The sequence below is a fragment of the Anabrus simplex genome, chromosome 1 (assembly GCF_040414725.1).
Source record: "Anabrus simplex isolate iqAnaSimp1 chromosome 1, ASM4041472v1, whole genome shotgun sequence".
NCBI classification, from domain to species: domain Eukaryota; kingdom Metazoa; phylum Arthropoda; class Insecta; order Orthoptera; family Tettigoniidae; genus Anabrus; species Anabrus simplex.
In genome coordinates this window covers 1,357,925,530-1,357,938,754 of record NC_090265.1, presented here as the reverse complement: position 1 = coordinate 1,357,938,754, position 13,225 = coordinate 1,357,925,530, and the positions used below count along the sequence as shown (strand labels likewise).

Here is a 13,225-nt window from a genome sequence, read left to right as displayed (position 1 = left end):
AATACCAATATAAATGATCCGTTATTGGACATTATAAATTTTCCAGCTAACTCATTCCTGGTTGCCAGCGTTTCGCCCTCGTGTGCTAGGCTGGGCTCATCAGTTGGTACCTAGCACACCTACCAAGACGCTGGCTAGTGCATACCGGGGAGGCCACTGTGTAGGCATTTGGAACAAATATTTCAGATTCCCTATGGGAATCAACATCTAATCAAATCATTGACTGCCAGAATGAATAAAAATGGATCAAGGACAGAGCCCTGTGGCACACCAATTGTAACTTTCTTCAAAGTGAAATACCTATTTATAATTGAGACAAACTGATATCTGTTATTTAAGTATGACTTATGTTCAGTGAGGGATACTCGACACCATACTTCTCAAGCTTTGCAAGTAAAATTTCATGATTAATACAATCAAAAGCTTTACTTAGATCACATAACACCAAAGAGATTGCCTGCTTGTTTTCAAAAGCTGTTAATACTGATTAACAATTTCAAGAACAGCAGTAGTAGTACATTTACCTTGTCGAAATCCAAACTGACAGATTCACAATGAAGTATTTATCTATTTTCCACCTAGTCGATACAATGATTGCTTAAGGCAATTTAATGGTTAAAAGTGGTACATGTTTCGTATATTATCAACATCTTCAGCCACATAACACTGTTTAGATGAAAAATATATAAATTGACAAAGTAATGCTTTAGAGGAAGTGTCCTTAAAATTAACATAAGATTGACTACATTAAAACAAACAAATAACTCAAGAGAAAATATATAAATTATTTCTACAATTGAAAGCAGTCGTCAAGGAAACACTTGTATAATATTCCGTAGAGAATATGTCCTAATGAATATTCTTTTCTTAATAATTCATGAAAAAAGGTCAATTTATAAATTAAAAATTATGCAAGTTATAAGTAATTGTCGAAATGAAGAAATCCAGATATCACAGTGTGGCTCTTAATATTAATGCAGATGAAAATATAACTAATTCCTAGTTGTCAATTCTTATTAAGCCTGCTTTCCTTTGGAACAGTAACTCCTGTCATTCTTTCACAGTTTTGTGTCTGGTGTAATATTGATGATGTGTTCTTCCTTGCTCTTGCACTTGAGGAGGTGGAGGAGCGGGGGATATAGGTGTGTCAAGAACCTCATTGCTGTCACCTATAGCTTCAACTGAGGAGGAATAAGTTGTAGGGCTATCTGTAGATGGAGAAATTCCAATTCTTTTTTCGTGATCGTTCTCAAGCATTTTCAAATATACTAGAATTTGATAATATAATGGATTCTTATATTCTACAGCCTCATTAAGGTTATCATTTTTCTTTACAAGAGTTACTGTTCCAAAGGAAAGCAGGCTTAATAAGAATTGACAACTAGGAATTAGTTATATTTTCATCTGCATTAATATTAAGAGCCACACTGTGATATCTGGATTTCTTCATTTCGACAATTACTTATAAATTGTATAATTTATAATTTATAAATTGACCTTTTTTCATGAATTATTAAGAAAAGAATATTCATTAGGACATATTCTCTATGGAATATTGTACAAGTGTTTCCTTGACGACTGCTTTCAATTGTACACTGCTGTTTGTAGAAAGTGAAACACTCAGAAGCAATGGTCAGAAGCACACCAAAATCAGAGGATGTGTAGAACAGTGGAACCATAATAAGTGTTTTAAATTGCAGAGAGATGTTGTGCACGTAGGCCCAGCATTGCTCGTATGTGTATATGACCGGCCAGGGCAGTGTTATGCAACACTCAGTCAGTGCGGAGCCATCACACGAAGTGGAAACATGTACCTAAGTGCCACTATGCCTCGCCGACATCACAGGAGGGAATATCAGCAAATGAGTGCGTTCGAACGGGACAGAATAATAGGGCTCCGGGAGATGGGTCTGTCGTTCCGTGTCGTTTCGGCTCGCACAGGGTACGCTGCTACACCAGTGAGGCGTATGTGGAACCAGTGGAGAGAAGAGGGCCGTACACAGCACCATCAGGGTACTGGATGACACAATGTGACAACAGCGCAAAATGACTGCCATCTTGTTCTGTTGGCCATAACGGACAGAACAGCTTCGTCCACGGTGTTGGCTCGACGTTGGAGCACTGCAACGGGTGTGGGGATGTATGCATTGACGGTTCTTTGCCGTCTTCTGAGGGCTGGACTGGTGGCAGGCATGCCATTGCGCCGGCTTCCATTGACCAGCAACCACCAACACCGTAGACTGCAATGGGCTCGTGAACACCTACACTGGAGAGCTGAGTGGCAAAATGTAGTGTTTTCAGACGAGTCCCCCTTCAACTTGTCCTACAATGATGGCCGCATACGCGTTAGACGCCACCGTGGTGAACGCCATCGGGCAAACTGTATTGTTGAGCGGCATGGCGGACAAACGCCAAGTGCGACGGTTTGGAGCGCAATTTCCTATAATATGCGATCTCGCCTCCTACGGCTTGAGGGCAATCTGAACAGCTACCACTACATCAGGGAGGTTTTACAGCCCGAGGCACTGCCCCTCCTGCAGGCCGTTCCAGACGCCATATTCCAGCAGGACAATGCCCGGCTGCATGTGGCGAGGAATGTGCAAGCCTTCTTCGAAGAACAACGGATACCACTGCTTCCCTAGCCTGCCCGTTCGCCGGATATGTCACCCCTTGAACATGTCTGGGATATGGTCGGTCGGCACCTTGTTCGTTCAGGTCCTCTTGCAGCCACTGTTAATGATTTATGGACGTGCCTACAAATTGCATGGCAGAGTATTCCTCAGCAGCACATTCAGGCGCTCTTTGATTCCATGCCACGACGTCTAGCGGCTCTGATTGCAGCGCGTGGTGGCGCTATGCCGTACTGAATTTCCACGGTCTCCGTGCATGTATAATTCTGTAATTGTAATCATTTGTGTCTTCTCATGTCCATAATATGTGGAATAAATTGCATTGTGATCACAGCTATTGATCTTGGTGTTTCACTTTCTACAAACAGCAGTGTAGAAATAATTTATATATTTTCTCTTGAGTTATTTGTTTGTTTTAATGGAGTCAATCTTATGCTAATTTCAAGGACACTTCCTCTAAAGCATTACTTTGTCAATTTATATATTTTTCATCTAAACAGTGTTATGTGGCTGAAGATGTTGATAATATACGAAACATGTACCACTTTCGACCATTAAATTGCCTTAAGCAATCATTGTATTGACTAGGTGGAAAATAAATAAATACTTAATTGTGAATCTATTGAAGTGCGATACGGACTATGAAGCTGATTTTATGTAACCCAAACTGACAGTCGGATAGGAGATTGTAAGTTTCAAAATAGTTGCTAAGTTGAGTGTACAAAAGTGATTCAAATATTTTACAAATTATTGGAACAATTCAGACTGTACGATAGTTCTGAAGAAATTCTTTGTCCCCACTTTTAAATACTGGAATAACTTCAGAAATTTTAAGTAGATCAGGAATAACTCCAAACTATAAACACTTGTTAAAAATAAAAGCTAGAGTTTCAGAAATCAAATGTATTATTCTTTTGATGATGTAATTAGATAACCAATGAAAATCCATACTCTTAGGCCGCTATTAGCCGTGGGCGATTAGTGGCGCAACTAGTTGCTCTGGCGAGTCGCGGACCATTGGATCAAATGGAGCCTACTAGCTGCGGGCGACTAGTGGCGCATCTAAGCAACTAGTTGCCGCCGTCATCTGAGTTGGCAACTGCTCTGGCGACTTTTAGTTACTCAAATGCATGACGGGGCATTTCAGTAAATGTAGCCTATTAGCCATGGGTGACTAGTGGCACAACTAGTTGCCCAATGTACCTCTCCGCGTGTGTGGAAACATCACTCAAGTTTGTGCTCTCACACTAGCTTGACGTAATGCGGAAGATGGAACACAATTGAGTCAGCGATCCACCTAACCATTATCTTTCTTCATTACCTTGTTTGGTCTCATGCTGTGGTAGAGTGAATATTTTACTTATTGTGATAGTTTATTTATTGAACATGGAGACATCAAATAAACTACAACAGCAAATGAAGGAGATTGCAAGTGGTCAAATAAATACTGAAGACCATTTTTGAGGTAGAATGAAAACCGGTCACTTGGGATTCCAGAACTGAAGCTTACACTGTCAAAATTGAAACACTGAATTCTTGGAACAGCATTTTAAAGAACTTTATTCCAGAATTTGAAGCAAAACCTGTAGGCTAGAAGAATACTCTAGGTGAGTATTATAATAATAATAATAATAATAATTATTATTATTATTATTATTATTTTTTTTTTTTTTTGCTAGTGGCTTTATGTCGCACCAACACAGATAGGTCTTATGGCAACAATGGGATAGAAAGGGCTAGGAGTTGGAAGGAAGCGGTCGTGGCCTTAATTAAGGTACAGCCTCAGCATTTGCCTGGTGTGAAAATGGGAAACCACAGAAAACCATCTTCAGGGCTGCTGACAGTGGGATTTGAACCCACTATCTCCCGGATGCAAATGCAAGTCGCCCACGGCTAATAGTGGCCTTAGAGTTAATTTTAAGCTAACTTTAATTTCTTCATCGGATGTGATTTCAACCCAGTGGGAAGTGTTTCGGCAAGGGGTGGGGTGGGGGGTTGTTTGTGAAGAAAGTCACTCGCAGCTGTACATGTTGCCTTAATTTGATCTCTGATTTCTTTTACAGAGTTTAAGAAATAATTATTCAGTTCTTCCGGATCGAGAAATGCGTCTTGAGTTCGAGTAGAGATGTTTTCTTTTACTATATCATCCCATGCTGCCTTGCATTTGTTGGGTGCATTTCAATATATTCACAAGCTAAAGTTTAGGCATGGATATGTTTTTTTTATATAACTTTTTACAATTAAGATAAGCTTTATATTTTAAACTTTAAGTTGTCTTTAAACAATACACCCGTAAGAGAGATGACCTGAAAACATAAATATTAATTTCTTTGGAACTGTTTTACTAAAGAGATTGAAATGACAGGGCTGTTTTTTTTAATGTATCTTACAATTTAAATAAGAAAAACAACACACCTTAAAGGTGTTTGACTGGTGGATGCTGTCGTGACAAAAGTATTCATTTCTCTGAAACCATTTGACATACAAGGTTGAAATTTTGCGATAGTTGCTCCTATATGTCTTAGATTTTAAATAAGAAGCAGTCTTAAAATGGTACACCCCTAAAGGTAACTGGGGGTTGAGGTCTGATGACAAATTTATATCTCTTAAACCATTAGACATTCAAGGTTAACATTTCACATTGTGGCTGTTCTTCTATGTCTTAGATTTTAAATAAGAAGTGGTTTTGAAACAATACACCCCTAAGTGGGTTTGACTTGTGGGGCAGCATAAATATTCTTTTCTCTGAAATTGTTTGAGTTAAAATTTCACTTGATGTCCTAGATTTCACATAAGAAGTGATCTTAAAATAATATACCCCTAAGGAGTTTTGACTAAAATGTGAATACTGATGATAATTATTCCGTCTTTTCAATATGTTTGATGTAGGAAGTTGTAATTTTACAAGAAGGTTGTTCTGTTACATTGTAGGTATCAGATATTACATCATTATTCACCCATATAAGGATTGTGTTCATGAAGAATTTGTTAAGTTCTAAAATTAACCAAAGCTTCACAACAGCCAAGATACCTGACCAAATTTCTGACTTTTTTTTTTCATCATTTCCAAAAAACCCATTTGTAAAACTAAGTGGTTTAAGTGAAATAATCCTAAGCTTAGTTCATGACTGTAGGAAATCCTTTTGAGTCTCTATACCGTTGATGGTATGTACGTGCTCATACACATTCTGAATATCTCTAAACTTCTCATATTACTACGAGCGTCGAGTCATAAGTCATGGCAACTATTTTTTTTCCTCGCAAACAGGAGACAACATGGAAAATCTAAGATATGCATTTGGAAATATAGGGCATATACTTATGCATAGTGCCTGAAGACAAATTCTGACTTCAGGAGTTTCTCGTAGGAAAGTGACAGAACACAGGCTATTGTTAAACATTGTTTTATTATGGAATAGACAGCAAATACACAAGACTATGTACAAAGGACAGGTCTCTACTGGTTACAGACCTTTGAAATAATCACCCAAGGTTTCCACTTTGCGTTGCCAGCGGTGGGCCAGGCACTGAATACTATTCGCTGCATGTGTATCGCTAACATGTGATTCCTCTCTCCAACATGCTGTTATGATGTCCTCTTTGTTAGCAAACCGTTGTCCATGTAGTGGCTTCTTGACTTTGGGGATTAGATCATAGTCGCACACCTAATGCTTCCCACAGCTCTGTATGGCATCGGCGTGCATTTCTGCTGCAGAGAACTGCTATTTTAATATACGATCGTTGCTCCTGCTTGTTGACTTTCATTTTATGACGCTCTCACTCACACACTGAACTTGGGGGAATGCTTAGACCCACACTGTTGTTTACATACACCATCTAGTGGCATCATACGCAAGTACATACCGTATGTTTCCAAATGCATATCTTAGATTTTCCGTGTTGTCTCCTGTTCGCAAGAAAAAATATAGTTGCCATGACTTATGACTTGACCTATGTAATTAAATTTCCTCAAGCTTAATACATGTAGTAAATATTAAAGGAAGTTTCATCTCTATTATTATCAGTGTAATTGATGGTGGTGCTCTCTACACGCAAAAAATTCTATATCTTAGATTAAAAAAAAGGAATGGTCTTAAAACAATGCACCCCTAACGGATTTTTACTGGGGACTGGGGCCTGATGACAGAAATATTAATTTCTTTGAAACCGTTTGATTTATTAAGTTAAAATTTCAAAAGATATCCTAGGAGTTAAGTAACAGAAGGTTCGTAAAAAATAAACCCTCAGTGAGTTGAATTGTGATAAAGATCTGAAAACAAAAATATGAATTCTTCCAAAACCATGTAACATATGAAGACAAAATTCCAAATTGAGATATTATTTTAAATCCTAGATGTGAAATAGGAAATGTTTTAAAACTTCCAACCCTAAAGGGTTAAATGTGGTTAGTTCTGGAAACGAAATTAATCATCCCTACAAAACCGTTTGACGTACAAAGTTATAATTTTGTTCTTTTGTTCTTTTATGTCCTAGGTGTCAAGCATCACATACTTCAAAATATTTCTCCCCTAAGGGAGATGGGGGTTGACTGTAAAAATCACCGTTTTTATTCTTTCTAAACAGTTTCATATACCAATTAAAAATTTTACATGAATGTTTGTCATCTATGTCCTAGATGTTAAATAATACATATTTTAAAAACATTTTACTCTTATAACAGAACATTCATTCCTACAGTAATTATTAGATTTGAAGTCCTAAGCTTATGTTTATAAGGCTAGAACCTATGTGTCACTTCTTTGATGATAGAAATTATGTGCATCAGCAAGTCAGAAGGTTTTTTAGTTTCACGTGACCCAAGCAAATCCTGTGGCACATACAGCTCATTAAGGGACTTCACTTGCCAAGATGACTGATGCGCAGCCAAATGGCCTGATGACTTGGAGTTTCACATGACCACCACAATGACTTCCTCAGCAATATTGCTTGGCTTTCTGAACCATGTTTATGTGAGCCTTTCTATATAAATAGTACACTATTGTTATATGTCATTGAACTTTCATCTTGAAACCTTCAAAACAGAATCTTTAAAACCAGGTCAACACTCTGAATTTACAAACCAGAATTTAAAATAAATTTATTAGCCCTGAATTTACTGTACTATTATTCATATTTTATGTGACATGATATGAGTCGTGTAGTTTCAAAAAACCCTATCTCCGAGAAAATCAGTTTTTCAGGAAGGGCAAAAAACTGCCATGACTGCATTTTACACTCCTTTTTAACATTTTCTTTACTTTTACTTTAAATAGCTCATATTGAACAAAATACACAAAATGTATGCGGTTTCATCTCTACATTTTTGTACTAGGGCAATATTTATCTTGATCATAGGGGGTTTTGAAAGTCACAAGTGGACATGGCGGGGTTTGAAAGTAAACATGGATATTGCAAACATACTCTTACTGTCTAATGCTGAAAGAAACTATGTTTACTTCACTTACTAACATCTATGTAGCACACTGAGATGGAAAACGAATTGCAAACATGAAATACAGTATAAAATGTATTAATATTCATTGAAAATATGGAATGCTTTTGTCTCTGAAGAATAAAAACATAATCATATTATTGCAATCTAATACAACATGGATACGGAATCATCTCTTGGTTCACAGTATTCTTCTTCCTCTTGCTCTTCTGTCGTACTGCAACGATCATCAGCCTGTCATGTTTCCAGCGAAACATAAAACTGGAGATCTGAAAGCTCCCTCCATCTAACCCCATAATGTTTCTCAACCAGTCTGCACACATCCTTCACTTTTACATTGTTTAATGGAACATTGCCTTTTTCGATTAACTGTGGAACCAGTCCAGAGAAGGTTTTGCCTCTCTATAACACACTCTTTGGCTGGCCAAATGTGCAACAGTAAGCAACTTCCCCTTGTACCAATACATTGTTTTTCTTCCTTTTTAGAAAAATTCTTTTCGCAGGACTGAACTGAAAATGCCACGAGCCGACAGGTTTCAGAATATCTCGAACAGCAGTCTTCCAGTCAAATAGCGGTACTTCACAACCACGCTGGAGAAGCTTCCCATGTCCATTAAAAGTATTGTTGTATCCCTCCGACTTAAGGATAACTTCTCTTTTTCGAACAACTTTCTCTATACGTGCAAACACCCTTTCAGGTGGTAAAAATGAATGACCAACTACAGGAAAGTAAATTTCAACTTCTTTCACATTCACTGGTGCATATAGAAGCCACTTACTAACCAGACCCACAAGAATATTGTTTTTATTTTGTCCACCGCATCCGTCTGCAAATAGGCGTACAGGTTTTTTTTTTTTTTTTTTTTTTTTTTTACAGATCAATGCTGTTAAGAGCATGAAACAAACAACTTGCAATTTCATTTGCACCTCTACGAAAGTCAGCTTCATTCCATGAATAGATCATCACATTTTCGTGCGTCAGTGATGTCTTAGAGCTTCCAAACACTACAGTGAAGTTGTACACATTTATTTGCCTGCTGAAGTAAGCACTTTGGTCATTTAGCTTGGGCAATAGCATGTTCTTCTGACAATCAAAGGAAACAGACTGAATAGACTCATCTTCTTCTCTTAAATATTCATAGAATGCACTGTATTTTAACTTGTGGACTCGTTTCTTGGTCTGCAGAGCAACTTTTGCATGTTCTGATGTGCAATTTTTTAGTTCCTTGTCTAGTTGTGAGCAAGCTGAGCAAACATCAGTCTTCGGACTTTCAAAACCAATATTATAGTTACGATTCAACATCTTCCTGAAGAAGGCATGCTTTGCCTGCAACACAGGTTCAACAGTAGTATTGTATTGTCTCCACATTTCTTTGATATTTAGTTCACATGGCAGGTACATACGTGCCGCTGACTTGGTACGGCAGTAGTGCGGCTCTTTAGCACGAAACAATTCAATAAATTTACAGATCGCATCACGTTTTGGTTTATTGGCATAGCTTCTTCTGTCTCCCCCTCTTCTCTCCACAGGCATTCCCCCAGATTCAAAATGACGCTTTAGTACCCCTTGAATTCTGTTCTTCTTCAATAGGAGAGCACCCATAAATGCTTCTCGGCAAACTGGTACCATCGTTCCATCCCGTTTCTGAATAGTGTACTTGAATGTGTGAGCTTTTCCGGATCTGATATTGTTACCCGGCCTGCGTCTCACCACTGGTATACAAGAAACATGCTTGATAATGAAACTATCCTGCTGCAGTTTTGATGCTGTAGAGTAGAATACCGAATGAAACTTCTTCACATCCAACAAAGAAATATCTCCGCACTGGTAGGCCTTGGATTTATGGCCGTACACTGATATGACAGGAGGTCCAGCCGACGAGTACCTGTGTAATAAACACCCTTTTCACTTATGAGAATGTGTATGTTTACTAAAATATCATAGGTATTTATGAATGGCCTGCACCGAAAAAAAAAGAAAGGAAGTTCGCTTCTCAACGTAACCATAGAAGGTAATATCAGAAGCTGCACAAAGTCACAATGGTACGGGCTTTTGGGAATCGACGTGAACTGGCCGAGATTCGAACTGCGGCCATTTTTGTGAGAGAAGAACGACCGATCCGGCACAACACCGTGCGCCGACTTCATGCAGCAATACATGTTTTCTAAAGCTTATTCTAAAAGTGCAGTTTCTGATACAGTTCTACAATTATGCTCACAAGAGAGGAACGTAATAACATAATGTTACTATAAGAAAGCATACCTTGATATTTTTGCTTCTTTGCATTTCCACTGCCGTTCGTTACGTAATTTCTTCCTACCCTTGCCAGGGCTACACTTCTCAATACATTTATGAGGTGAATCCATTAGTAATAGACAATACACGACACTGTGTCAACAGAAATGCTTCCTCTCACTGTCGCGCCATGAGCTCCTCACGCGCCTGACACATGGCCACGTATTGCCTTCCTATTGGCCGGCGGAGATGGCGGGTTATGTTATCTATGGCCGAGCGCAAGGCGTTGGAGATGGCGGAATATGAAAATAACCCCGTACTTTGACATTGAATTTCGAACGTTGGAGCGGGTTTTGATGCTTACTAATAGTATACAGCAGTGGACATGCCCACAGCAAAATCAAATCAATCTTTATCTCCATTTTCGTGAAAAATGGAGATAGGGGGTTTTGAAACTACACGATTCATATGGTTGTTTAGGTAATGTTTTTAAAAACAAGGATGTATTGTATACCAGTCTGGTAACCAAATGTGTTTTGAAGTTATTTTTTCTGGTGGTTCCAGTGTTGAAGTGATGATATGGCCTGTTTATATCTTTTGTATGATCATATTTCAACTTAAATGATAATAAATGTTCTTACTTATATTAATTTTGTAACTTGATCTTTTTAGTAGTGCCCTTCTAAGAAGTGGAAAGATGTTCTGTCCATAACATATTTATAATGATATGCATGAATATGTATGTAGTTACAGTACCAATTAGCTTATTGCTTCTTCCTTAGTACAGTAGGAAACTCAGACTGTTAATAAGATTTATCAGAATTCAAAATGTGGTTGTATCCTTGTGAATGTGTATAATATATTAGAATTCATAGCAAGTAATAGTTAATTTTCGAAGGTAGAGAGAGATATTAGATTTACATGTTATATAATCATGATTTTGTTACAATCTACTGTATAGTAGCTGTTTGTTTTTGCTGTTTAAGTGTATGAAGATGATGTACCTTATTTTGTGTATTTATTTATTATATTTACAAGTGTGAGCCTTTCAATGTAACTCTTAAAATAATCAGAATCACTTCTATATGTATTAATTTTCAGTGCTGCTTCATCCTATTTCATACATTTCTAATAGTTATTTTTTGTGTCAAAATTAGTTTTGAATGAAACATTTATTGCAGTTAATGACCATTATGAATAGAGAATTATACACAATATTACAATCCCAATATAACATGGAATAATAAATTACACAATCTAACACTCGTCAGAACAGAATTTCTTACAGGATTCACATTGGAGTTTGCAGTACATTGCGTGGTATCGTTCACAAAGATTTCCACAATGATCACATACACAGTCTGGACCTGGCTCATGGAACCATTTTGTTTAACACAGTTTATAATGAAAACCATGGACGGTGAACCTAGTGACTGTTTGTTTTATGTCATACCCTTTGCGCATTCTGTCTTTATAAACCATTGCATGAGTGGCATAAAAGTCTCTCCATATGTTCTTTTTTTAATTGTAGTTCACCGAGCAAGTTGGCCGTGCGCGTAGAGGCGCGCGGCTGTGAGCTTGCATCCGGGAGATAGTAGGTTCGAATCCCACTATCGGCAGCCCTGAAGATGGTTTTCCGTGGTTTCCCATTTTCACACCAGGCAAATGCTGGGGCTGTACCTTAATTAAGGCCACGGCCGCTTCCTTCCAACTCCTACGCCTTGCCTATCCCATCGTCGCCATAAGACCTATCTGTGTCGGTGCACCGTAAAGCCCCTAGCAAAAACAAAAAAAAAAAAAAAAATTGTAGTTCATGCAGTAGTTAGTCGTATCCTGGAGTGGAATGTAGAGGCATTTAGAGACTTAAATCCCTCTATGTAGAGTAGTTCCATTGTCAGCTCTTAAACCAGTCGTAAAAGAGTGTACTTTGAAACACACAAAACCTTCTTGAAGAAAGTCGCTTTAACTGTTTCTAATAGCGCTATGTGTTTCTTCTTTAGATATGGCCAGACGATTTCCAGGCCGTATGCTACAATGGGTGTTACCTTCAGCTGAAACCATTTCAGAGCTGTCTTTAGGGAGTGTCTGTTTTGGTGCTGGATGTCATTCATTGCCTTGATTGCTGCATTTACTGATTCTCTAGTGTGCAGTGTAAAATCCTTGCCAGAAGTCTGTAATGTAACGCCGAGGAACTTGAAGCTGTTTACACTTCTCAGGGGTCCATCTCTTGCGCTGAAAATTGTTGACCGTCCACCCTTCCTAAATGTCCTTGATATTGTCTTTTCTTCATTCAGACGAAGCTCGTTCTTTTCTGCCCATGCCATCAACAGGTCGAAAGCTGCTTGCAGCTCTTGCTCTGATCTTGAAGCCAACACCATATCACCTGCATACACATACAGAATTATTTGTTCTGGAAAAATCCCCCTCTAGGGACACCAAGACCTTGACGTATGTGTGGGGGCTTATGTGCTTGTTGAGCCCAAGGGCTGTGCCAGCTCAGGTTTACCCATGATGGATTGGCCTCGGTGGAGGGCCAGACTAACAAAGTGTCCTCCGAGTTGCCTGAGAGGTGTCTGTGCTCTTTATTCTTCATAACTATTTCTACCCTTCTATTCTCACTTCTTAAATGTCATTGCTGTTCCTGTCTAGCCACCCTCTCTGCCTTGGGTAGAATAGGTTAGTACGGAGGTTTTATCCTCCCCCAATCACAAGTTTTGGGTCGTAGCGAGGTGATGTATGGCTACTTGGAGAGTAGTTCTTAGTGACCCATCCCAGTCACAAGTTTCAGGTCATGGTGACATGATGCATGGCTACTAGGAGAGTAGTTCATAGCGACCCCCTCCAGATATTGGGCATCGTCTGGAGTATATAGCCTTGCCTTTGGTACGTCAGGGTTCTGCCGAAGGT

General features: G+C 38.6%; 1 protein-coding gene across 1 annotated transcript in view; it reads left to right on the top strand.

Moving 5' to 3' along the window:
• Window positions 1–13,225, top strand: part of LOC136859016 (death-associated protein kinase 1) — a 1,193,585-nt gene that overhangs the window by 399,829 nt on the left and 780,531 nt on the right. The window lies entirely within an intron of this gene.